Here is a 26,818-nt window from a genome sequence, read left to right as displayed (position 1 = left end):
TACTACTACAAATTTCTGATTACAAGCACAGGGTGCCAAGACACCTAAAGTGGAGCACCCAAAGGGACAACCATCTCGAAGAACCTCAGTTACTGCACAAAGTGAGTAACCTTCTCATATAAAAGACTTTAATGGACAAAGCCATGTAGCTTCCCTTGCACACACTTTCCCATAACCTCCAGATGTCATAACCTCTTGATTCACAGGAGAATAGATTATAACTCATAGAGAATGAGCTCTAAGCTTTAATAAGTATGATTTTTACTTGTCGTCTTTACTGAAATGTTCTCATGCATGGATGATTTTTAGTGAAGTGTTTACTGAATACACTATTTTTTATGTTCTAATCCTGCCATTGTCTTTTAGTATAAATACTTGTGTATCTAACAATGGGATTTATGAACCAAGTATTATATCACATGCACACACTGTAGTTTTATTAGACTGTAGCACAGAGGTATTCCTTTAAAGGCAACCAAACATAATGAGAATCTGTGTGTAGAAAATAATAGTGCTACCTACTGGTGAAATTGTAACTTCCCATTTAAACAATATCAAAGGAGACCAAGTGGGTATATACAGTAAAGATTGTGGTGTCAGATGAACAAAGGAGCCACTCGGTCTAGGTAGAGAAATCAGCGAGAGATCAAATTGTACTGAAGAAGATGGGAGTAGACATGGGAGGTGGGGGGAGGGGATTCCATTCTGTTGGAAAGAAAAGCTTGGCATGGAGGAGGGAAAGAATACCTCAGGAAATTCAGATGAGCTTCATTTGGTCAGCTTCAAATATTCTAGTGTTTATTAGGAAGTTTATACAAAACCAAACTGTCTGAAGATGCATACCTCTTTCTTAGAAAGTAAAAGATGAATGCTTTCTTTGCCATTAATAGCGAGTTAGTAGTTATTCCAGGGTATGGCTTTTATGCTGGCAAAATCAGTCTGTAGAATTCAATGGTTCATGTTAAACAAGTCAGGAATAGTTTATCTTTTTCCATGTGTTATTTCTTTCTACTTCTAAAGTGGATGAAATGAGCTCCCAGTGTTTATTGTTCTAAAAGCATTCAATTCTAAATGTCCTGAGAATGTCAGGAAAAAAATTGTTTATAAACATATTTTAATACATTTGCTGAACTTCATAATCCATGTCAGGCTGCTGTAAAAGGGACCATTCTGATTTTCCATATGTTCATATCTGGTATGTGGGTTTGTTTATAACAGGAAGTGGAGCTTGAAGAGCAGAATAAAAAGAGAACTGTAACTTTGGATGAGGTTTTGTTTAGCCAAAGCTCTAAATAAAGCAACAAAGGCTTTCTCCTGCTCACAGGTTCTTGCTGCATTATGATCATTTACAGATGGCTCACAAGGGACTGTTATGAGATCCAAGTATTAACCTCACTGGAACTTCCAAGCCACTTCATGCTAAGGCCTTACCACAGCCCAGTTAATCCAAACATTGAGAAGTAAGTCAGCCATTTCATGTCATTCTGTTAACACTCTACGGAAAGTAACTCCACCCTCTAAGGCCAATCTTGAAAAGCGAGGCTTTGCAGAGAACACACAAAGCTCAAGCAGTGTGGGTGCAGAAGATCATTGCTCTGAATATTAATAGTTAAAAGTTTAAGGTTGCTTGGTTCTTTGACCTTATTTTAAACCACATAGCTGCTGTGCTTTAGATCCCAGCATCTTGCCAGAAGTGCAAATCTCTACACTTTTCAAGTCTGGGAGACTGCTAGTGAAGTCAGGGAAGTACAGTGTCCTTTTTAAATTAAAAAAAAAAAAGTTAAGGGTTTTTTCTTGACAAAAAGGAACAAACGAGAGAAAAATAGTTCATTTAAAACCAATGTATGTATATTAAAGGCTGCTGTACTGAGTATCCTTCAATCATGGAATGCTATATGTATGCCTTTCAGGCACATATATGGAGTTAGAAGGGATCTTCTAGTCCATTATCCAAAGCTGAAATGGTCATTGTCTTTACAAATTGAAACTGCTTTACATTGTATGTGGTTATGGTAGTTTCTGGCCATTTGCTTTTAAAGGAAATGAAGGTCTTATTTCCTTTAATCTGAAAGTTGCAAAGGTTTGTTTTCTCTCTCTTTTTTTTTTCACTTTTAAGGGATATTTACAAAATTATTTTCAGTAAATATTTTAAACGACAGAAACGCAATTAACCCAATGGGTTTTTTAATACATAATGAACTACAAAAAGAGCGTAGTTGTAGTTGCAGGAAAGCTGGCGCTAGACTTTACACTTTTTATATTTAAACATTAAAGGCATGATTCTGCAATAGGGTTGCCAATTTTGGTTGGACCTATTCCTGGAGGTTTCAGCACATGATATAATCTTTGATTAAAGATTAATTTTTAATTCCTGGAGACTCCAGGAGAATCCTGGAGGATTGGCAACCCACTGCAACCTTTATTCATAGAGTCCAGAAGGCTCATACCCATGTAAGAACGCTCAACGGAATCAATGGGAATACTCATGTGAGTAAGGATTAGTCATGTGAGTAAGGATTGAAGTAGTAGGCCAATAGTTGCTAGTTTGTTATGTTAAAATACATGCCAACATATTTTACCCCAGCTTTGCAATACAATGTGTTGTATTTCAGTGGTGGTTTCCTAAGACTCTTTCCCCCTGCCTTTATACATTAAATAGATTAGTTGCTTTTCATTATCCATATAATTTATTAACTGCATAGTTTTTTTTTTTTTTTTATTTAGAATTAGCTGAAATTTCACAAGCCATGAATTCCCCTCCACCCTTATTTGGCTGTCCCTAGCAAACAATTGTTATCCAGATTTCCAATGGGAGTTTTCATCTATTATGGCAAAAACACTGCAGAATATCAAAGGGATGTTAACATTTCAGTTTGCCAAGAGTGGCAGATCCAAATCAAAGCTGGCCCAGACGACTACACATAATGGCCTGTTAAAGTAAGGTGACAATTATTTTATGTCCTGTTTCATGTGCAGCCTAAAAGCATACTGAGAGACTTGGCTAAAGCCATAAAGAGGAAAGTCCATCTTATGGCAATATCTAACTAACAGAGAGAGAGAGAGGTGCAAACTTCAGTTCATTCTTTCAGTCATAACAGAGCTGGGATAATTAGTGAATCTGACCTCTTTCTGCTCACAGTCACATCCCAGTGTTGTTGAATTTGTTCAAAATTCAAAATTACTGCCTGAATAATTTGTCCTTTGCAGCTTTTTTATGAGTATCTGACATTCAAGCTTGGCTTGGACACAAGTCACAGATATGGTTTCTAGTCCTTAACTGGATGAATGTAGCTCTTAGTATGTTTTGTGATGCAAATACTCATGCTTATGAATTTAATATTGCCTTTCTGTGAATAGTCTGCAGTATTTGCTATTACATTCATTTTCTAGAACAACTTTTAAAAATCAAACACAAAACTGCCAAAGTTGTTCCAAAAGCTGAATGAATGTTCATGCAAAATTGTTTAATGTTTCCTTCGCTTCAGTACACAATAAATAAATATTTGTTTGCAGTGATATTGTGTATGGAGTTACTTCAGCTTTACACCAGTTCAACTGAACAGAATTTGGCCCCTTACCTAAAATCAATTGACTGTAGAGTTAACTTTTTTAACCATATTTGTTTGTTTTACAAGCATAGACACAAAAGAAAGCACACACTATCAACGCCCGGCCCTTGGTAAGCATTATTGGATCTTTATAAAAGCAGTTATGTAAAGAAAAATGTAAAACATAGATATTACCTCATCAAAAATAAATATATATATACACGCGCACACACACCATGAGATCCCTATTTATATTCAGCTAACCATGATGGTACGTACGCATCCTAGAAGGCAGTGCGTTGGGCTAACATATGGTCCAACCTGTTTAAGGAAAAGACTTTTCCAGTTTCCATTGCCAAAGAACTCTTAGTGGAGCTGCTGTAGGAAGGGAGCTCATGTGACGTATGCTATTTCTAATTGGATGCATTCCCTTCTGAATCCCTACCAGGGCTGAGCAGCAAACCCGTTGTGCGGTGATAAACTCTTTTAGGGAAGAAAGAGAGTAGTATCTGGGTAGATTTTTAAAAACAAAGATTTTGTTTGGTGGTGGGAAACTGGTCACGTGCTGCTGCAGGCCCTCATTAGCGATGAGTCTTCCTGTGATTGAAGGGCCTCCTTCTTCCTTGTCATGTGGCCTATCTATTTTAGGTATCTTGTGTATTTATACAGCGCGCATTGCCATAATATCTGAGTGCCTTACAATCTTGAATATATTTATGTTCACTGCCTCTCTGGGTGGAAGAATTATTATCCCAACAGGAAATATTTGGCAGAACAGGAATTTGAACCCAGCTCTCAAGTCCAAGCCTAGCACCCTAACCACTACAGCATCTTTCTCCCGCTGTTTGCTGCATTGCTGACAGCTCCAGTTGTAGTTCTGTAAGGGAGTAGACTGCTAAACATCTCTTCACAATTGGAGGATTCAGAGAGTCATTGGTCATGTTTTTTTGTGCTGTTCCAAATGTGACATTTAACGCAAAATAATGAGTGAATTTGCGTATTTACAAATGATTTGCACATGACTACAAACACCTTAGCACACCCTGGCCCAAGGAGCGCTGTGCTAGCTCAGGGGCCTGCACTGACCCTGGGAGCTGTAGGTGTGATACGTGGGAGGGTGATGCATGGTGCTAGGTGTCTAGGGTGCTGTTGGGGGGGTGCTGGCTGGGGTCTGGATAATAGGGAAGTTGGGGTGTGGGGGGACAAAACTGGGAGAGATTGGGGCCAGTGCCTTCATCTTCTGTCCCTGTAACTTCCTAGCCTAGATCCAGTAGGGGACTTAGCCAGAGAGAGGCAGAGCAGCCCCAGAAGCTGACTGGGTGAGTTGCAAGCCCATCTCTGCAGTGCAGTTGAATGTGTGACATCTCAGCTTGGTTGCAGAAATGTGTGACAATGCTGCCACACATACAAGTGTCAGGTATCCAAGCAATATCCACTGTATCTAGGCCTAGAGAGAACAATGAGGCAGGCAGAGAGCCAAGCAGCACCTGAGTGAAGGCAGCTGACAGCAGTTACTTGCTGTGCTGAGCTATGGTGAAATACTGCTGGATAATTTTTTTTTAAATATGAAAAAAATCAAATTTTTGATGTTTGTATTTCACCAGGCTCAAAAATGGACTTTCATTTATATTGTATGACTTTTTTTTTACTGAAATGGTTATTGAAAAGTCACTAATAGTTTTGATGTTTTTGATAAACACTTTGATTTATAAATGTCACAATGTTATGGAAAATGAGAATTTTTTGAGAAAGTGAAGGTGTTTTTCATTTGAAAACATGTCCATTCAAGTGTCAGAGTCCTTCCAGGTGACAGAACTTGTTCTGGTGGGTGCAAAGTCTGGTCTGGAAAGTATACTTTATACAGGAGAAGGTTGGAAAGTTTTGAGACCAATCTTTTGGTAAATCCAGACTCCATTTTATCCTTGTCTATCCCTGCAAAACATTTGGATAATGTCTTTTTGAAAAGAAATTTGTCTTACTTTTTAAAAAAATTAATTGAATATCTGCTATTACCTCAAATATATCAGTGAATTGAAACTGACACACTTTGTGACAAATACAGCTTCATGACTGCCTGTGCATGTTGGTGGACTTCTTCCCACTCCCACAGGACAGTAGAACTCTTTGAAGTGCCCACCTTTTGCCTGGTATTTTTACTTTAGTGATTTAACAGCCATCTGCTTAGCTTCTACTGCCCTTTCTTTCACTTACTCCAAGTTAAAATAGCTACAGAAACAACTTGCACAGGGAAGGAGGAAGTCATGAGTTGAATATCTCACTAGGTCACAGGAATCTCCTGTGGTATTTGCTTTGAGCAATGTTTGGGGAAAGAAGTTATCCAGGAAGCTTATTTTGTGGGCAGAAAATTCAGACAGCAAACTCAGAAGACTGATTGTGCTAATTTGCTACATATTAGGGTCACTGGCAAAGTTGCTGCTATAAGTGGAGATGCTTGGGAACTCCTCCTTTCCCCCAGACTACATGTCACGTGCCAGTAAGAATCCCTAATTTATAACCATCCTCATATTCACCTGGCAGCATGAGAGTTTGTTTCTGGTAGGGAAGATTCTCCTGGCTCCAGCTAAATATTTCATTACCTTTCTGGGGCTGGCAACCCATTGTTTCACTTTCCTCCTCTCTGCTGGAAAGGTTCTACTCTTACTTGATCCGATTTTTGCCGATTAACATTTGATTGGTTTAGGGCATAAATTCACAAACTCTGATTTTACATGGATCTGAAACAAGCAGGATGTTGCTTTTGAAGAACATACATTCTTAAATTTGTATAGGATTTTTTTGGAGGTCTGATTTTTAAGAACTAGAAGCCATACAGTGTGGTAGCACAGGTGTAACTAAAGGCAGAATTTGGTCTGCAGAATCTTTTATTACTGAGGATGAAGCACAAACCAGAAAGAACTTATCAACATTCACATGCCAGGCTGAGTTTACAGGTCTGGCAGATAGGAAAACCATCTGCTTATTTCCAGAGGGCCAGCTTGTAATATTTAGCCATTGGCCCATCTGGGGAGCAGTGAGGTACCTCACCTCACGAGAGGGACTCCCACCTATTAATAAACCTTTTCAAGGGTGCAGAATACTGCCAGTACATAAGAGAGACAGGGCCATGGCTCTGCATCCTACCCATTCCCTTTAGAATCTCCTGTACCTCATGTGGTGCGTGAAGCAGCTCAGGACTGCCATTTTTATAGTGTCATTTCTCAGACTATAACTACACATATCCTAAATGGCATGTGTGGCTACATGCACTGGGAATATGCTGTAAGGTCACAGAGCAAGCTAACAGAAACATTTTACAGAATAACTTGGTATGCAGTCATGAGGCAAATTAACAGTAACGGGAGTTATGTGTGCATCTCAATAGGGGAACAGAGCCCTAATTCTCAAATGTGGTATGCAGTTTGCCTGGGACGTGAATGCATTTCTGTGTACTGTTCTAAGAGGTTAGTAGAGAAAGGAGGTTGCCATAGCAATAATGAGAAATCTTAAACAGCTAATACTTCCCACACAGCTGAACAGTGTGCTGAATAAATGAACCCACACCCATCATCTTAGGCGTCATAAAGCCCCTTGCAAAAGTATCTATTAAGGAAGATTTTTACATGGCACCTTTCCTTGTTCAGGATCTCAAAGCACTGTGCAACTGTAATGTATACTGTAATACAGCACCATTCAAATGCAGACACATCAAAGCACGGTGATGGCAACCAGACGCCATATGATGGTGGGCTGGAAACTTTGGCCAAGACCCAGCACAAACCACTATAAAACCTGCCAGGGGGATTTTAGTGTCCAGGCAGAGCAGACGGAGACATGGGTTTTGAGGCCTTCACAGTGAGTAGCATGCCTGGGGTATGTGTCTGATCCTTTGGGTTATGTTATTACAGCTTTAGAAGGATGAAGTGGCTTTTTAAGGCTATGACTGTGCGGTTCTAATAAAGCCTTTTCACTCCCACCATACACCTCAGTCTACCAAGCAACACTCTGACGCCTACTTAAGGACTATTTTTTATTCTTTAGATTTTTACATTTAATCTCTTCCCTGGACCAAGTCCCCGAAAGATTCATTCAGAGGGGGGGAGAGAGTGCTAAAACACACCCCCACACTTCAGTTCCGCACAGCACTAGTCTTTGGGGATTTGTCTGACCCAGCAGGTCCATTGTTTTGGGAATAAAGTTGATTTTTTTCCTATGTGATTAGTAGTTTTCTCCTATGATTAGAGAGGGACCCAAATAATCTGGATCCAAAGTTCCTCAACATTTTGGGTGTTACTAGTTTGGAAATCCAGTTCTTGCTTTTCTCTACCCTTGATCATAGTCTCTGAGAGTATTCATCTGGGGAGAATGTCAAAGATATAGTTCCTAGGACAACAGAATGAGCAGGCTCAAGAGTCTCACAATAAACACATTGTTTTTCAAGTAACTAGTTACCCAATTCTCTTAAATAACAAACAAACAAAACCCATCTTGTCTTCAGCGCTGACAGAGGTTATTTCAGTATTGCTGAATATGGTGTAAAGCAATGAATCCATCTATGGACTTGCAAAGTTACTTTATACAGTCACCCAAGGGGTTTCTCCTTGTCCTTGCTGTACATGCTGAAACGTGCAGTCAGCCAAATCCTGCCAAGCAACTTGTATGTGGCAGCATATTTTCTTTTTCTCTGACAGCACAATGTATCTGTTGTGTCATGTGGAGGATCTGTATATATGTACTGCTAAATTCTTCAGAAGGAGATTTTTTGTCTTAGATGCACTCATTTTTCACATTTTCTTTTGCCAACTTTTTTGTTACTTTTGCTAAGCCTGTGACCCATGTACTGAAGTAAAATCACTTCCCACAAACTTAAGCTACAGTTAGGCTATGTCTACCCTAAAGCTTATGTCAACATAACTTAGGTCGCTGAGGAGGGTAAATAATCCACTCCCCTGAGTGACATAAATTACACCAACATAAATGCTGGTGTGGACAGTGCTATGTCCAGAGAGCTTCTCCTGCCAGCATAGCTTCTGCCTCTCGTGGAGATGGTTTTATTTTGCAGATGGGAGAGTTCTCTCCCACGAGCATAGAGCATCTTCACCAGATGTGCTGCAGTGGTGCAGCTGCAGTGTTGTACGTACAGATGTGCCCTTAGACTCATGTCTGGTTGGGCATTCTCTCATTCAGTGGCAACTGTCACAATCCAGCATACACACGTAGTTGTGCTTAAAGACTGGTAACTGAATCCTTCTTGAAAGCTGTCTTATAACTAAGTTCTTCAATACTGATCGTAAACTGATGCTGTCCTCTGCTGGTGCTTAGAATACCTTTATACCTCCCTCTCCTTGTCTATTGTCTGCCCTTAACTTCATACGGTGGTATAGCATTTTCAGTGCTATAAGTCTAGTTCCTTGTGAGATAGTTGTATGAGTGAAACATTGCTTTATATAGTGTATTGTTGTCTTATAAGTTACTCACCTCCTAGTATTTGGGAGTGGGACTCTTGCAATATTGGTAGCTCCAGCTCTCAATTCTTGCTATATTTCTGGAATGGTCCATAGTTTAGATTTCCTCAGGATAGTACAACCTAAACATATTTATAACAATGTGAGCATAGTGATGAGATGATGCAAAACTACACAGCTGAACACTCCTTAAGTTTCAGAGACTGAACTTTGTAGCTGTACCCTATCATTGTTTTGAGCTGAACCAAAAAAATCTAGACCAAACAACTCTTAAGTTTGAATATGGTTATTTGGTAAAATTTTCAAAAGCATCTAACTAACCGAAGTCTTATTATCTTTATTGAGATTTAAGTTTTTAAGTAGCGTTGCCAACCCTGCAGAAATGTCCTGAAGTCTCCAAGAATTAAAGATTAATCTTTAAAGATTGTCAGATGATGAAACCTTTAGGAATAGGTCCAACCAAAATTGTCACCCTACTTCTAAGGTATGTCTTAACTGCACAGTTAGCCTGGGCTCTATACCTGGGTTTTGCTCATAACCCCCCTCCCATTCACACACCCAACCCTCTCACCTAAGTTCAGTGGTGCTTTCCACCCAGGCTAGCTAGCAGAGCTGGGAGTATGGATTACATTAGGGTTGTAAACTTTATATTTTTAGAAAACCAAACATGCTTGCCCTGCCCCACCCCTTCTCCAAGGCCCTGCCCCCCACTCACTCCATCCCCCCTCTCTCCATTGCTCACTTTCCCCCACCCTTGCTCACTTGTGCATTTTCACTGGGCTGGGGCAGGGGGTTTTTGGTGCGGGAGGGTTTAGGGTGTGGGCTCCGGGTGGCTGAGCTGGTGCTGGGGCTTGGGTGTGGGAGGGGGTACGGGCTCTGGGCTGGGGGTGTGGGCTCCGTAGTGAGGCCAGATATGAGGGGTCCAGGGTGCGGGAGGGGGTTCTGGGCTGGGGTAGGAAGTTGGGGGGTGTGGGAGGGAGTGAGGGCTCTGGCTGGGGGTGTGGTCTTTGAGGTGGGGCCAGAATGAGGGGTTTGGAGTGCATAAGGGGGCTCAGGGCAGGGGCAAGGGGTTAGAGTGCAGTCTCCAGGAGGGAGTTTGGGTGCAGGAGGGGGCTCAGGACTGGGGCAGGGGATTGGGGCGCTGGAGGGGGTGCGGGCTCTGGGCAGCCCTTACCTCAGGTGCCTCCTGGGAAGCGATGACATGTCCCTGTGGCTCCTGGGCGCAGTGGCATCCAGGGTGGGTGCCGCCTCCGCAGCTTCCATTGGCCGGGAACTGTGGTAATAGGAGCTGTGGAGACTGAGCCAGGGGGAGTGCACAGAACCCTGAGTGCTAGTTCCACAGCTCCCATTGGCTCAGAACTGCGGCCAATGGGAGCTGCGGGGGCAGAGCCAGCACTCGGGGGCAGTGTGCGGAGCCTCCCTGGCCACCCGTGTGCCTAGAAGCCACAGGGACATGTCTCCACTCCCCGGGAGGCGCCTGAGGTGAGTGACGCCTGGAGCCCACACCCTGAACCCCCTTCCGCGCCCCAGCCTGCCTTGGGCCAACCGGACTTTTAACGGCCCAGTCAGCAGTACTGACCAGAGCCACCAGGGTCCCTTTTTGATTGGGAGTTCAAGTCAAAAACTGGAGACCTGGCAACCCTAGATTAGATTCTCCATTCCATTTTCACTTGGGCTGGTAACCCACTTTGCACTGAGGATGCAGGCTAAATCATTTGAGTGCTTATAGTCCTCCAATGCCTCCCCCCAGTTCTCCCTGTGTGCCCAGAAAGACAGACAAGTTTTCCCACAATTCAGGGGGAAAGAACCATAGAGCAGCTCATTTTACTGTAGCACAAAGAACCATGGGCTATGTGAAAGCCATGCCTACTGCGTGTGGTTCTCTGTCCTCCTCTTGTGGCACCTAGACCACTTAGAGAGTGTGTATGCTACAGCCTTGGCTAAGAGCTATATGGCTTTTAGCTCATTCAGCAGAGGCTCATACACTAAGCTTCAGAAGTCACAGGTTTGATCCTGACGAGTGGGGTCTGTCAGTATTTCATATGTACCCAGAAGTCATAGCAACACATGGGCAAGTACAACACCAGTGAGGATACAGTAACTCAGGTATGACTTTGCAGTGTGGCTGCTCACCTGAGCAACCTGAGTGCTGATTACCTGAGCAAACTCTGGAATGATGAGACCAACTTAATGTATAAATCTATTTTGAAAATGGAACTTAGGCTCTTAAGTTATTTAAGTGCATTTGCAAACTGTACCCATTCTTGTCGACTCTTTGTAGATACATGAATCCCAAAATGTTTTGTTTTTCTATTTTGGGCAGAATGAAGCTAGAAACATCTGCTTCAGCATTCTGTTGCTTCAGTCTGATATGTTTTATTTCAGAATTGTGATCAGATACAGAATCTGAAAACCCCAGACTTCATTTCTTAGCAATCCATATCTTTGCAAATATCCTCAATATGGAAGGAAATATAGAAACAAAGATACTTTTTTTACAGTCTCTGAAAAATTCTGGTCATAATTATGAGTGTTCCAGATGTGTCCAAAAATGATTCCTATTATAAGTGGTTTTTATACATTTCCAGTACTTTAAATGTGAGTGTGTAGCAGAAAGGTACAAAAGAGGTTAAAGCGTCATGATGTTTCACACATACACACTCAATTATATTTTCTGGCATTTTTACAATCCTGAACTTTTGCTTTTTTGTCAAAATTGCACTATTGCTATTTGAATGTCAAAAACATGCAAAAATTATAATTTCATGTGTTCATTTGCTTGATTCCAGACCCTGTTGTTTTACATATATGCTTACAAAGCCTGAACTACGTAGCCTTTGCTTCTAAGCATTTACTTACACATTGTGTATCTATATTTTTATCTGAGAAAACCACTGCAATAAGCAAAATGCAAGTCAAAGTTTGCATTAACTATATTGTCAGTATTTGAATAGAGAGACTGTTATTAATGAATAATGGAACACTCAGTGGTGTGGATTTCGGTCCTTTCTCGGGGGGTTGAGCTCTTTCACCAGGCTCATAGTATTTTTTTTTGGCTCTTTGAGGTGCTGAGGTTACTTAAAACTCTAACATGTTGCAGATGGACCAAGACAGTAAAAGAAGGGTCTTGTTAAGCCATTATCCTGAAATATCACTTGCAGAAGTAGCCCATAAAACAGGATATCGGAAAATGACTATCCGTGTAATAAGGAGTGTGGGTGTTGTCCCCACGGAAGTAGTGCAGATAGTCAAATTCCAGCTTCTCACGCATGAGTCTTCCTGTGAGAACACATACATAAGAGATTCTTTCTAACAATATGCTTGGCACAGTTTCAGCGGAAATGAATGCAAAGAAAAAAAAATCTCATTTTGAAAATAAATAAATAATTTCCCTGCGCCACCCACCCCCAGAAACAAAGAGAAAAGAGGACAGAAAGAAATCTATGTGAAATGTAAGGGTCGTTTTGAAAGCACTCTGAAGAAATAAAATAACACATTTATATTTTATAAGTGGTCCCCCTATTGCCCCCCCCAAAAGCACGAAATTAAACAATTCCCTATAGACAGGCTCTTTGATAGCACTGTTTTAATAATTAAAACAGAAGTCCTTTTTAAAAGAACTTGATGTATAACTCTTTCATCCCTTCGGAATGAATTAGACTGACAGAGAATTCCACATAAATCTGTTTGTTAAAACAATATCAGCTATATTTCTGATTGTAGGCTCACTCCTCCTCTCTCTGCTTCCTGCCCCATCACTCTGGACTTCACAAGATGATCTGACCATGTTTGAAAGTCACACTCCAAATAATGTGGCACTTCTGGAAATGCACAGACAAGGGAAGGGGAAGCCAAGTGAGAGTTCCCAGGACTTTGCTGTGTTTTCTCATTAAAGATTTGTTGGGTCACATGGAAAACTGGGCTAAATGTCCATTTTCGGTGCACTACATTTTACATGCACAAATCCAATTACCAAAGAATAGGATCTATGTGCATGACTCCATGCCCCACTTTTAAAATGTACCCCCTACAAACTGAGCTACATTTCATCACGTGAACTGAAATTGAATGAATAGTGTTACTAATGTCTCTATCAATGAAAACAACCAGGTTGGCACCTTCTGAATTTTTGCAGAATTCTTTGCTATGTGAGAAGAACCTTTTGATCAATCTGAATGTTTGTTCCTAATCTGATTATTTTTAGGCCCACAGCCTCGGAATCTGTATATAGCACAAGTAGTGGGTGGTACACTGGTACTCTGTGAGGGGGCCTAGACTCCTTAGCTAGATCATGGAACAGCTGTGCAGCTGCTTTTGCAGCTGTCTATGGTGCCCAAGTTCTCATTATGTGGGGGTAACAGACTGTGGACTCAGACAATGGCAAATAGACCAGTCCTGCCCATTCTGGGGCATGCTGTCAGGCCCAGATCCACAAAGTTTTTAGGCTCCGAACTTCTATTGAAATCTATGGGAACTAGAAGCCTATATACCTTTGTGGATCTGGGTCTTGGTGTTCAATTTATTGCCCTGCCTATCACTCTAAATCTAGCCCTCCCCGCGAAGAGGACCCACCCTGATTCCATGCTAATGAAGCCCTCTCCACAATGTGCTAGCTCTTCAGGAATAAGCGGAGGGAAAGCATAACAGGAATTAATACAGCTCCTAGTGTCTACTAAATTTAAAGCCACCATCCAGAAAAGCATGCTGGGAAAAACATTACTAAAGTGACAGGTTTCAGAGTAGCAGCCGTGTTAGTCTGTATCCGCAAAAAGAAAAGGAGGACTCATGGCACCTTAGAGACTAACAAATGTATTTGAGCATAACCTTTCATGAGCTACAGTGGGGAGATTTATATACACAGAGAACATGAAACCATACACACTGTAACGAGAGTGATCAGGTAAGGTGAACTATTACCAGCAGGAGAGCGGTGGGCGGGGGGACTTTTATAGTGATAATCAAGGTGGGCCATTTCCAGCAGTTAACCAGGACATCTGAGGAACAGCGGGGGGGGGGGGGAATAAACATGGGGAAATAGTTTTACTTTGTGTAATGACCCATCCACTCCCAGTCTTTATTCAAGCCTAAGTTAATTGTATCCAGTTTGCAAATTAATTCCAATTCAGCAGTCTCTCCTTGGAGTCTGTTTTTGAAGTTTTTTTGTTGAAGAATTGCAACTTTTAGGTCTGTAATCAAGTGACCAAAGAGATTGAAATATTCTCTGACTGGTTTTTGAATGGTATAATTCTTGACGTCTGATTTGTGTCCATTTATTCTCTTACGTTGAGACTGTCCAGTTTGGCCAATGTACATGACAGAGGGGAATTGCTGGCACGTGATGGCATAAATCATATTGGTAGATGTGCAGGTGAATGAGTCTCTGATAGTGTGGCTGATGTGATTAGGCCCTATGATGGTGTCTTGTGGCACCTTAGAGATATGTGGGCACAGTTGGCAATGGGCTTTGTTGCAAGGATAGGTTCCTGGGTTAGTGGTTCTGTAGTGTGGTGTGTGGTTGCTGGTGAGTATTTGCTTCAGGTTGGGGGGCTGTCTGTAAGCAAGGACTGGCCTGTCTCCCAAGATCTGTGAGGGTGATGGGTCATCCTTCAGGATAGGTTGTAGATCCTTGATGATGCATTGGAGAGGTTTTAGTTGGGGGCTGAAGGTGATGGCTAGTGGCGTTCTGTTATTTTCTTTGTTGGGCCTATCCTGTAGTAGGTAACTTCTGGGTACCTTACCTGATCACTCTGGTTACAGTGTGTATGGTAACACCCATTGTTTCATGTTCTCTGTGTATATAAATCTCCCCACTGTATTTTCCACTGAATACATCCGATGAAGTGAGCTATAGCTCACGAAAGCTTATGCTCAAATAAATTTGTTAGTCTCTAAGGTGCCACAAGTCTTCCTTTTCTTATTACTAAAGTGAGCAATCCTGCATAGGAGGAGGATTGGTATGAATGAAGCAGATCCCAAGAAATGGCATTTTTTTAAATTAAATGAGCAATTACAGTTAAATCAGATAGTGAATGTATTTAGTGACTTTACTTTGTAAACTGTACTCCTTTGAATGAGTCTTGTTTTTTCCTGCTATCCCCACAAACAGTTGAAGAACTGCACATAGTTAAGGTTCCATAAACCAGAGGAGGGAATTCACAATGAATATTAATAAACAATGATAGTCTGTTGTCCCAAAAGAGACTTAGTTTATAGCTGTAGAAGATAAATATAGTTATGAAATGTTGCAATATGAGATTGAAACTCCCAAAAACAAAATTAAAACTTGGTATATTATACTGTAAGTTCACGATAGTTCTGTACAGGCTGCTGTAGAATAGGTAATGAATCAGTAACTCCTGGGCATGTACATATGCTCGTCTCTGCTATTAGGTATCAAGGGGAGAACAAGGGGCCTGACTCATAGAATCATAGAATATCAGGGTTGGAAGGGACCTCAGGAGGTCATCTAGTCCAACCCCCTGCTCAAAGCAGGACCAATTCCCAATCAAATCATCCCAGCCAGGGCTTTGTCAAGCCTGACCTTAAAAACTTCCAAGGAAGGAGATTCTACCACCTCCCTAGGTAACGCATTCCAGTGTTTCACCACCCTCCTAGTGAAAAAGTTTTTCCTAATATCCAACCTAAACCTCCCCCACTGCAACTTGAGACCATTACTCCTTGTCCTGTCCTCTTCTACCACTGAGAATAGTCTAGAACCATCCTCTCTGGAACCACCTCTCAGGTAGTTGAAAGCAGCTATCAAATCCCCCCTCATTCTTCTCTTCTGCAGACTAAACAATCCCAGTTCCCTCAGCCTCTCCTCATAAGTCACGTGTTCCAGACCCCTAATCATTTTTGTTGCCCTTCGCTGGACTCTCTCCAATTTATCCACGTCCTTCTTGTAGTGTGAGGCCCAAAACTGGACACAGTACTCCAGATGAGGCCTCACCAATGTCGAATAGAGGGGAACGATCACGTCCCTCGATCTGCTCGCTATGCCCCTACTTATACATCCCAAAATGCCATTGGCCTTCTTGACTCCTCCTCTCCCATCCCCAAATCTGTGGAAAGGAGAGGATCAACTCCATAGCACGTTTTCCTTCAGTGCACTCCAATGAAAAGCCTCCTTGTGAGATCCATAGGACTAGTTTTTCCCCAGGCACTGAAGAAGCATTTCAAGGGTGAGGTTCCTAGGTGCAGTCAGTGAACATGGAAACCAGAAATCTATGCTGGAGTTACTGCTAGGGGAACCAACAGTATCAGCCCTCCTTATTTACCACTCCACTCAGGTCCGGCTCTAGGCACCAGCAAAGCAAGCATGTGCTTGGGGCAGCACAATTCCAGGGGCGGCGTTCTTCTGGCCACCCTTTTTTTTTTCCTTTTTTTTTTTTTTTTCTTTTCTTGGGCAGTAGCACTCTCGGACCTTGGGGTGGCAAAAAACCTAGAGCCAGCCTGACCCCACTCCAGAGGTGATAGGATGCAGGGGCCTGGGTCGTTGGTCGAATGACTCTCAATGTAGTTGTGCTGCTAGGTTGTGTCTCAGACCCATGCGGAGGAGATGGCTTTTGGCAAGGATAGGCTGCAGTCCAAGCAGCTCTGAACAAACTTTCCTATTTACTGAATCAGGCGGCTTTAATGGCCACCTCCCTCTCCTCCTTTTTGTTGGTCCAGACTCATTCTCCCAGAGGGGATGACATGATAGTAGCTCTGTGAGTTCTATTTCATGGAGTGTGGAGTGCATGTCTACCTGAACACACATCTGCTGGAAGACAGCTTATAAACAATTCTAAAACCACAGCTGCCTGGATCTATTTTTCATAGTATTTTATCTGTTTATGGGTTTTCTCACTCCTTGCAGCAAGGCTGGTAATGTTTCACCTGTGCACGCCACCTTGAGCCAACTAATTGTCTGGGTTAGGCAGAAGAAATCAGTAGCAGCTTTTATAAAGGGTTCTTCTTGCTGCATGACCCTTTTTTAAACTTGGTCTCTAGCTCCTTCATCCCTTCAGAAAGTGCCGCAAGATTCAGAGAGAAAGAATTCAACATCAAGTAGTTTGATACAGTATGTCAGCTATTTTTAATGATTATTCCATATTTCTTTGACTACATCACTCGTATCTGTCTGCAAATGCACAAGCTTTCCTGATCATACTTGAAAAATCACATTTTAGATGATGGGATCTATCTGGTAAATGTACAAACCAGGGAAGGGGAAGCATTGTGAAAGTTCCCAAAACAGAAACTCCACTTTGCTGTTTTCTACTTAGTGACTTGCTGGGTCACATGGAAAACTAGGCACCTAAATTTAAATTTTCAGTACACGGGACTTTATGCACACAAATCCCATTATCAGGTAATGGGATTTGGGTGCGTATCTCCAGTGCTTTGTTTTGAAATTTTACCCCCTGTGGGCTGAGCTGAATGTATCATGTGAACTAAAATGTAATGAATAGTGCTACTGTTGGCTTCATCCCCGGTCCTGTCATGGGATCTCTCTATGATTTCAGAAGAGTGCTGGCAAGCCTAACAGCTTGACTCCCATTGCCACCCTGTTAAAATTATGTCTGACCAGTCCAAAATAGCTCCTTATGCAAATGTTGTTGTTTTTTTTAATTGGATCTTTCAAGAGGAAAAAAACTGTCAAAAGAGTTTAGTTTTTCCACTGTTATTGTTTTAACCTGAGAGTTCCAGGGTAACTACTGTTAAATGTAGCAGCACTGCAGTGGGTACGTTATACTCTGTGTTCCATATGCGGAGAGGGTGGTGACTTTTTGTTTCATTCTTCTTTTATTACTAGCTTTCATTATTTATTCTCCTTAGTGTTTTCCAGACACTGAAGAAGGATGGTCTCTACTCTGAGCAGCTCACTATCTAAGTTATGAACTGCTGCAGTGACTTTTTTTTTTTTTTGCAGTCATAGCAGGCTCACAGTATTAGAAAAGAAAAACATCTGTTGGATAACAGTGTAGAATGTAGGCTCCTGATGAAGAATGTATTAAGGGGTAAGGGAAAGAGTATCATTTTATAATAGTTATGCAAGTTTGATATATTTGTATTGATTTCATTGCTCTACAATACTCATACGCCACAGTCATAAGAAAGGAAACATACATCCTGATCCAGAACACAGAGTAGAAAACCTGTGTTTAGTTTTTGCGTAAGCATCTTTGTACACAGATATTCTCTGGCAGTGCAAGAACCAGAGATGATCTTGAACAAAAAGTCTAGTTCTAAGCACTCTCACACTTTAGGATCTGAATTTTGCAAGGGGATAAACCAAAATCCCGGCCACAGACACCCTGCAGCTTCTGACAAAGGGCCAACTTCTGCCACTTTTACTTTGAGTAGCACCTTTGGTACCAGAGACTCCCTTAGCACAAATGAAGCCTGCTCCTGAGCAGGAATTGGTTGGAGAACCCTTTCCGTCCTGGAAGCTCTCTTGCTACAGAGACAGCTTAAACATCTCCAGGACCTAAGGTAAACCCATTCTTAGTGGAGGTTTTAGTTCTGCTCTTTTCTACCTTTTAAGAATATGGGGGAAAAGAAAAAATACTGCTGCTGTCTTGTCTGGAGACTCAGAACTATCTCAGAAGCAAACACGAAGAAAATAGCATCATAGATTCATTCAGGAAGTGCTTGGATGATTTAGAGCCTTTGATTCCAAAGTTCTCTTGGATCTTCCCATACTTCTAACCTCTAGGAAGCCAAGTATATCTCTTTCTAGGGTGGTGTGTGCTCCACAATGCTGCTACACCATTGCACTCATTCTTCCTCAAAGGATTCTTGTAAGAGTCTAGTAATTATACCCTTTGGATGCAGAGAGTTATTCCAAGTCTCTGCATAGGCTTTGGATTGATCTTGGAGGGGTGGAGCTCAGCCATTCACAGGTCCATGCTCTCCCTTCAGCTCTAGGAGGATCTACTGTAATTCTATAGCTGTATTGCAGCAAACCTACAGACCATTTATTCCCATTTTCTGTCTGCAAGGGACTCATAAAAGATATAGTAGAACTGGGAAAGGTACAGAGAAGGGCAACAAAAATGACTGGGGTATGGAACAGGAGAGATTTAAAAGATTGGGACTGTTCAGTTTAGCAAAAAGATGGCTAAGGAGGGATATGATCGAGGTCAATAAAATCATAAATGGTATGGAGAAAGTGAATAGGAAAGTGTTATTTACTCCTTCATGTAAAAACATAAGACCCAATATGGATCAGACCAATGAGCCATCTATCCCAGTATCCTGGCTTCCAATAGTGGCTGGTGCCAGATGCATCAGAGTGAATGAAGAGAACAAGGCAATTATTGAGTGATCCATCCCCTGTGGTCCAGTTCCAGTTTCTGGTGGTGAAGAAATTAATAGGCAGCAGGTTTGAAACAAACAAAAGGAAGTATACTTCATACAACACACAATCAACCTGTGAAACTCATTATCATGAGATATTGTGCAGGCCAAAAGCTATAAGTGGATTAAAAAAAGAATTAGATAAATTCATGGAGGATCGGTCCATCGATGACTATTAGCCAAGATAGTCAGAGACACAACCGCATGCTCCGAGGTTCCCTGAACTTCCAACTGCCAGAAGCTGGGATTGGATGAGAGGGGATGGATCTCTCGATAATTGCCATGTTCTGTTCATTTCTTCTGAAGCATCTGGCACTGCCACTGTCAGAAGACAGGATACGGAGATAGATGGACCATTGGTCTAACCCAGTATGGCTGTTTTTATGTTCTTAGTATAAAATGCTTCAGAGGATGGTACAAGAAATTCCATAATAAAATAACTAGCCAATAAGGGAGGTTTCTGACAATTTGCGGCTGGCTTATACCTTAGATTATGAGGTTTGTGTCTATTATAATTTTTTCTTATCTCCTATAACTGTGTTTCTACAGCACCCATCTGCTGTTGATACTCTACAGAACATACCATATGCTATTTGCTTGATTGAAGATTGGTTGGAAGGAGGATGCAGTAGAGGAAAAAAAAGCAGAGGAGGGTGAGGGGACACACACACACACACACACACACAGTGTTCACAGTATCAATTAATAATGATTTTTGTTTATTTCCACCTACTGGAGTGTTTTGAGGTTTTTTCGTAAATCTCTTCTCTCTTTATCCTTCATGCCAGTATGGTAGTGCTTAATTCTCTTATGTAATTTCTTCATGAACTGAACAGCCAAACCTCACCTCTTGGGATATGAGGGTAATGAGGTAATCCCTCAGAACAAACCTTTCCAAAGCGCAAATAGTGTGAGTATTTCAGTATCCCTGCCAACTTGTAAATCTCACACTGTTTGCATACCAAGCATATAGCAATTTTACTTATTTTTCCAATTTGCTAAAGACATACAATTGTCTGATGGCTGCATTTTTGAGTCAATCTTGTGAAAATTTATTAGCACTTTCAAATTCATTGGTGGGAAGTTATTAAAAATAAATTAAAAGAAATCATCTCCCACAATTTTACTGTGGCATCAAAGGATGATCAGTTCCTACTATGATCATTTGTATGAAATCCCACCACAGTGAAAAATCCAATGATAAGTTGACACATGGAAGGGACCAGAATAAAAAGGAATAGTTGCCAAAATTTGTTACCATCTAGCAGTTCTTCAGTGATCTATGTGAAAAGAATTTCACATAGAAAGATAAGGAAGAAAGGTAAGCAGCAGGATATGGACCCTGGACTTCAGGAAAGCAGACTTCGACTCCCTCAGGGAACAGATGGCCAGGATCCCCTGGGGGACTAACATGAAGGGGAAGGGAGTCCAGGAGAGCTGGCTGTATTTCAAGGAATCCCTGTTGAGGTTACAGGGACAAACCATCCCGATGAGTCGAAAGAATAGTAAATATGGCAGGCGACCAGCTTGGCTTAATGGTGAAATCCTAGCGGATCTTAAACATAAAAAAGAAGCTTACAAGAAGTGGAAGGTTGGACATATGACCAGGGAAGAGTATAAAAATATTGCTCGGGCATGTAGGAAAGATATCAGGAGGACCAAATCGCACCTGGAGCTGCAGCTAGCAAGAGATGTCAAGAGTAACAAGAAGGGTTTCTTCAGGTATGTTGGCAACAAGAAGAAAGCCAAGGAAAGTGTGGGCCCCTTACTGAATGAGGGAGGCAACCTAGTGACAGAGGATGTGGAAAAAGCTAATGTACTCAATGCTTTTTTTGCCTCTGTTTTCACTAACAAGGTCAGCTCCCAGACTGCTGCGCTGGGCATCACAGAATGGGGAAGAGATGGCCAGCCCTCTGTGGAGATAGAGGTGGTTAGGGACTATTTAGAAAAGCTGGAAGTGCACAAGTCCATGGGGCCGGACGAGTTGCATCCGAGAGTGCTGAAGGAATTGGCGGCTGTGATTGCAGAGCCCTTGGCCATTATCTTTGAAAACTCGTGGCGAACGGGGGAAGTCCCGGATGACTGGAAAAAGGCTAATGTAGTGCCAATCTTTAAAAAAGGGAAGAAGGAGGATCCTGGGAACTACAGGCCAGTCAGCCTCACCTCAGTCCCTGGAAAAATCATGGAGCAGGTCCTCAAAGAATCAATCCTGAAGCACTTACATGAGAGGAAAGTGATCAGGAACAGTCAGCATGGATTCACCAAGGGAAGGTCATGCCTGACTAATCTAATCGCCTTTTATGATGAGATTACTGGTTCTGTGGATGAAGGGAAAGCAGTGGATGTATTGTTTCTTGACTTTAGCAAAGCTTTTGACACGGTCTCCCACAGTATTCTTGTCAGCAAGTTAAGGAAGTATGGGCTGGATGAATGCACTATAAGGTGGGTAGAAAGCTGGCTAGATTGTCGGGCTCAACAGGTAGTGATCAATGGCTCCATGTCTAGTTGGCAGCCGGTGTCAAGTGGAGTGCCCCAGGGGTCGGTCCTGGGGCCGGTTTTGTTCAATATCTTCATAAATGATCTGGAGGATGGTGTGGATTGCACTCTCAGCAAATTTGCGGATGATACTAAACTGGGAGGAGTGGTAGATACGCTGGAGGGGAGGGATAGGATACAGAAGGACCTAGACAAATTGGAGGATTGGGCCAAAAGAAATCTGATGAGGTTCAATAAGGATAAGTGCAGGGTCCTGCACTTAGGATGGAAGAATCCAATGCACCGCTACAGACTAGGGACCGAATGGCTAGGCAGCAGTTCTGCGGAAAAGGACCTAGGGGTGACAGTGGACGAGAAGCTGGATATGAGTCAACAGTGTGCCCTTGTTGCCAAGAAGGCCAATGGCATTTTGGGATGTATAAGTAGGGGCATAGCGAGCAGATCGAGGGACATGATCGTTCCCCTCTATTCGACACTGGTGAGGCCTCATCTGGAGTACTGTGTCCAGTTTTAGGCCCCACACTACAAGAAGGATGTGGATAAATTGGAGAGAGTCCAGCGAAGGGCAACAAAAATGATTAGGGGTCTGGAACACATGACTTATGAGGAGAGGCTGAGGGAGCTGGGATTGTTTAGTCTGCAGAAGAGAAGAATGAGGGGGGATTTGATAGCTGCTTTCAACTACCTGAAAGGGGGTTCCAAAGAGGATGGCTCTAGACTGTTCTCAATGGTAGCAGATGACAGAACGAGGAGTAATGGTCTCAAGTTGCAATGGGGGAGGTTTAGATTGGATATTAGGAAAAACTTTTTCACTAAGAGAGTGGTGAAACACTGGAATGCGTTACCTAGGGAGGTGGTAGAATCTCCTTCCTTAGAGGTTTTTAAGGTCAGGCTTGACAAAGCCCTGGCTGGGATGATTTAACTGGGAATTGGTCCTGCTTCGAGCAGGGGGTTGGACTAGATGACCTTCTAGGGTCCCTTCCAACCCTGATATTCTATGATTCTATGATTCTATGAATTTGTGGTCTCAGTGGTGTCCTACTGGGACACATGTCTATGTCATAAAAAAAACTATTTTTGGTTTGTGATGACCTTTCTGCAAATCTCATTGGTAAGGCCGCATGGAGACGGAACAACTTTCTCAATCCTTACCCACTGGGAGGCAGGATTGATGCACAGTAGTGGTGAAATGTTGAGATGCCTGCATTTCCCCTGACCATGTGGTATCTGTTTGGTAGATAAATATAGGACTTTAATCTTGTCTTCGGGATTATCGATTTGACACATTGCAAAGTTCTAAATTCACCTGGGACTAAACTCAATATAATTTATGGTATAAGGCACATGAGAAAACAATAATTAAAATTAACCATTGATACCCTATGTTGAAATTAGTGTTTGCCCATTCAATGAAACTAATTATACAAACAATGTTTTAACAGCAAAATGGCGGGAGCAAGGTAAAAGCCACTGAGACCTGTGTATAAAATCCAGAACATACTGTACCATCTATTCTTGTATACCATCGTGTTAATTCTAAAAATGTATGTGCAGTTTGGAACTTCCATTTGGTCAGACTCTACTGAGTTTCAACAATAATTCTTCAACCTCTCTTGTTCAGTAAAAACAGCATTTTGTCCTCAATACAAGATAAATGCAAACGAGAAAAATGCTAGGGTTGTGTTTAATCATCTGATTTTATTCTACAACATTGATACAAATCTGGGCTTCTCTCCCTTTTCTTGATTACTTGCTTTGTGTCTTGTTATTGCAGGCAACCTCAGTATAGTGTCTGATTTATGTGGTAGATGTTGAAATATTTAACTTTTCTTACCTTTTAAGTCAAACTCTTGAACTTCTAAGGTCACATCCTGGTCCCATTGAAGTCAACACTCCTATTGACATCAATAGGCCAGGATTTTACCCTTCATGAATATCTTTAGGACCCATGATGATATGCAATGGTCCTAGAGACCCAATAAATTCAGCATGACTTATATACCATGGGAATTTACCCAGTACTTTTCGTCTGTCTCTAAATATATAGTACTTTTTGACCATGTATGCTGTAATATTTGCGAACAACAGTACAAGAGAAGGATGAAGTGTGAGACTTAAGTTTGTAGTTGTTGGTTTATGTCACAACCTAATAGTGGTTCAGTATAAAAACTGGACTCGCATGTGGTTTCTGTTCCTTACTTTGTTACTGACTCTTGTAACCTTGGGTAAGTCACTTAGGGCCAGATTCCAAACCAGACTGGGCAAGTGATAGACGAGGGCACAAAGACCCCCTTTCCAGTTGGGCACAATGACAGCACCTGCACTCTCCAGAACACAGGGACTGCTTTCTCCATATGTCCCCTGGGAAGTTACCCCATAAAATGTATGGGGGGAGCACAGGAGGGAAAGTGATAGGCTGTACTTTGCCCCCCCCACCCCACCCCTTTTACTGGCCGGCAAGGGTGATCAAGCACAGTAGGGGAATATACTGTTTTCCTAAAGGAAAGTAGCAAGGGACATGCTCACATTGCACATTGAGGAGCTCTGAGAGGAATGCTGGCTGGCTAGTCAGAATTTCTGCAGGGACTCTTCTCATGGTGGTATGATTCTATAACGTGAGGCTCTGTCTAAATAGCACAGTTGAGACATTAATCAGTAGTTTGGTTCAAGAAGGGAAACTCAAAAATTTTGATGGCAATCACCAAACAAGATTGATTTTTTAAAAATCTAATATTATACTTAAAAAACCCCAAATATAATATCCCCCTTCTCTTTACTCTCACTTCTTCCCTTTTTACATTCTGCCTTTCCTCCTGCTAGTGGAAGGGTTTTCAAATTTTTCCACAGTGTGACCCTCATGGATTATGTCCCTTCCCATTCAAAATGATCTAACATCACTGTGGGAACTATATGGCCATAGAAAAGTAACATAAGGACAACATGGAATGTATTTTTTTTTTGCTGTCTTTTAATGCAGTTTAGCAGCTAGAAGGAGGAAGGGGGGTCAGAATCATATGATCATATAGCTCTCCATGGACAACCACCAAGTGGACCGCAGATTACCAATGATTCACAGCCCACAACATGAGAATCAACATGAATATCTTGGTTATCTTTTCTTCTGTTTCTTTCAGTGTCATTTCCCCCTCAATCTAATCTTCCAATATTTAATACTTTTTCAAAAAGTGGACTATCTTTTTCTCTACAATACATTAAATACATTTCTCCTTCCTCCTTCCTTTTCTGTATTATCTAACAGATATGAAGTGAGCATCCATACGCTTACAGACACATTCATTTTATGATATAATTATGTACTGCAAGTTCCTTCCCCAGACATTGTGGTGGCTTCTAGCAGACATATGACCCTGCAATCCTTACTCAGGCAAAACTCCAATTGATGTCACTAAACTCATTGACCACAGTGAATCAATTGAGCCAAATTGTACTCTCATTGTAAATACAGAGAAAGAAGAAGTACATGAGGGAAGAATTTTGCCAATAGACTTTCATAAATATTAGGGTTTTATTTTCAGAGGTGATGAACAGCTGCTGCTTACATTGACTTCAATAGGATTTGTTGGTGAAAATCAGACCTTAATTTCATGCTAATGGGAGTTTTACCTGAGTATATAATACAGGATTTGGCATTTATTTAAGGGACAGATTCAGCTCATGTTTAGAGAATCTTATTCCATTGATTTAAATGCAGTATCCACCAAACAAGGTATTACCTGGATTGAAAATGGCAGAATCTGACTGTAAATAAAAGTAAAATCTTACTGTTCTCACCATATGTCTAGATAAGCTATTTAGGGTACTATAGAATCTAGAGGTAGAGACTCCAAACAGAGTATTATATAATATATCTCTACCACAAGAATTCTGTTCCTTCTGTGAATACTTTCACTGTTGTATTTAAAATGGTTGATACAGAATATTTTTACATTTAAAAAACAAACAAACCTTGAAATTATTTTTAATGAAAGAATGAAATGGAAAAAGCAACCTCTACAAACTCAGTGGCACTAATCTATGTGCAAAATTTATTTTGAAAACTAATAGGTAGTTTGGAGAGTTTAGAGCTATTCTCAGATTACAATAAAACTCAGATCAGACTAGAGGAAAGTTCAAATGTTATTGTTCGACTTTCTTTCAACTTTTTCTCATAAAATAAATTTGAAACTGCAGATCTTCAGAAGAAAAGCTTCCAAGTCGCCAGCCATTCTGAGCTGTGTGAGATAAAATGGACGTGGGAGGACAAGCCTTTTCAGTAGTGGGCACAGGCCATGTAAACAGATGTGGTTGCAATGAATGGGAAAGACTGAATAGCTGCATTGTTGCTTGCTTTCTGATCACACTGCACAAGGTCTCCTCAACACAAGTCATGCTGACAGATGAAGGCTTAAAGCCTGGCTGCTATAGCTCAGACAACCAAACAGTATTTAAATATTAAGTGCATGAGATATGGTTAACAGTAGACTTTACCACTCCAGAGCCAGTTACAGAGGCATTGCTTGATGGCAGAAAAGAGCAGCACTTAAAAAACTTGTTACTGTGGGTAATGAAGTGCATTTAAAAGGAAACTGGTGTATAATATCAGGATAAATCTTTCTAATATAATTGTTACTCCTTTCGAAGAATGTGAGGCTCTTGTTATAGCAAATTCTTTTTTGGATTGTGTGTGTATTATAAAGGAGCTATACATAGTGGGTTTAAACAGAGTTATGAAATTAATCTATTGCAATATTATTACATTAAGGGCATCCTTAAGAGACAGATTTGTCGTGAGGGATTGCTGTGTTCAAGGTTTCAGACTTTAAACTTTAACGTATTTTGTAAAGTTACATATGCATACATACATGCATACATATTAGCCACATACCTAATGAAATCTGCCAGACCGAGCTGCATGGATTAGATTCCACTGTTTTGTTACAACTTCATCTTGAAACTATCATGCCACTG

The 26,818-nt window shown here is 41.4% G+C and overlaps 1 long non-coding RNA gene across 1 annotated transcript in view; it reads right to left on the bottom strand.

Annotated features, from left to right (window-relative positions):
• The window catches only part of LOC141986415 (uncharacterized), a 52,348-nt gene that overhangs the window by 10,924 nt on the left and 14,606 nt on the right, over nt 1-26,818 (bottom strand). Inside the window, exon 2 of the long non-coding RNA XR_012639276.1 lies at nt 9,024-9,132. This is a non-coding gene — a long non-coding RNA (uncharacterized LOC141986415). The remainder of the gene's footprint in view (nt 1-9,023; nt 9,133-26,818) is intronic.

Source organism: Natator depressus, chromosome 4, assembly GCF_965152275.1.
Source record: "Natator depressus isolate rNatDep1 chromosome 4, rNatDep2.hap1, whole genome shotgun sequence".
NCBI lineage: Eukaryota > Metazoa > Chordata > Testudines > Cheloniidae > Natator > Natator depressus.
The sequence above is the reverse complement of the archived record's forward strand: the minus strand, read 5'-3'. Positions and strand labels throughout refer to the sequence as shown.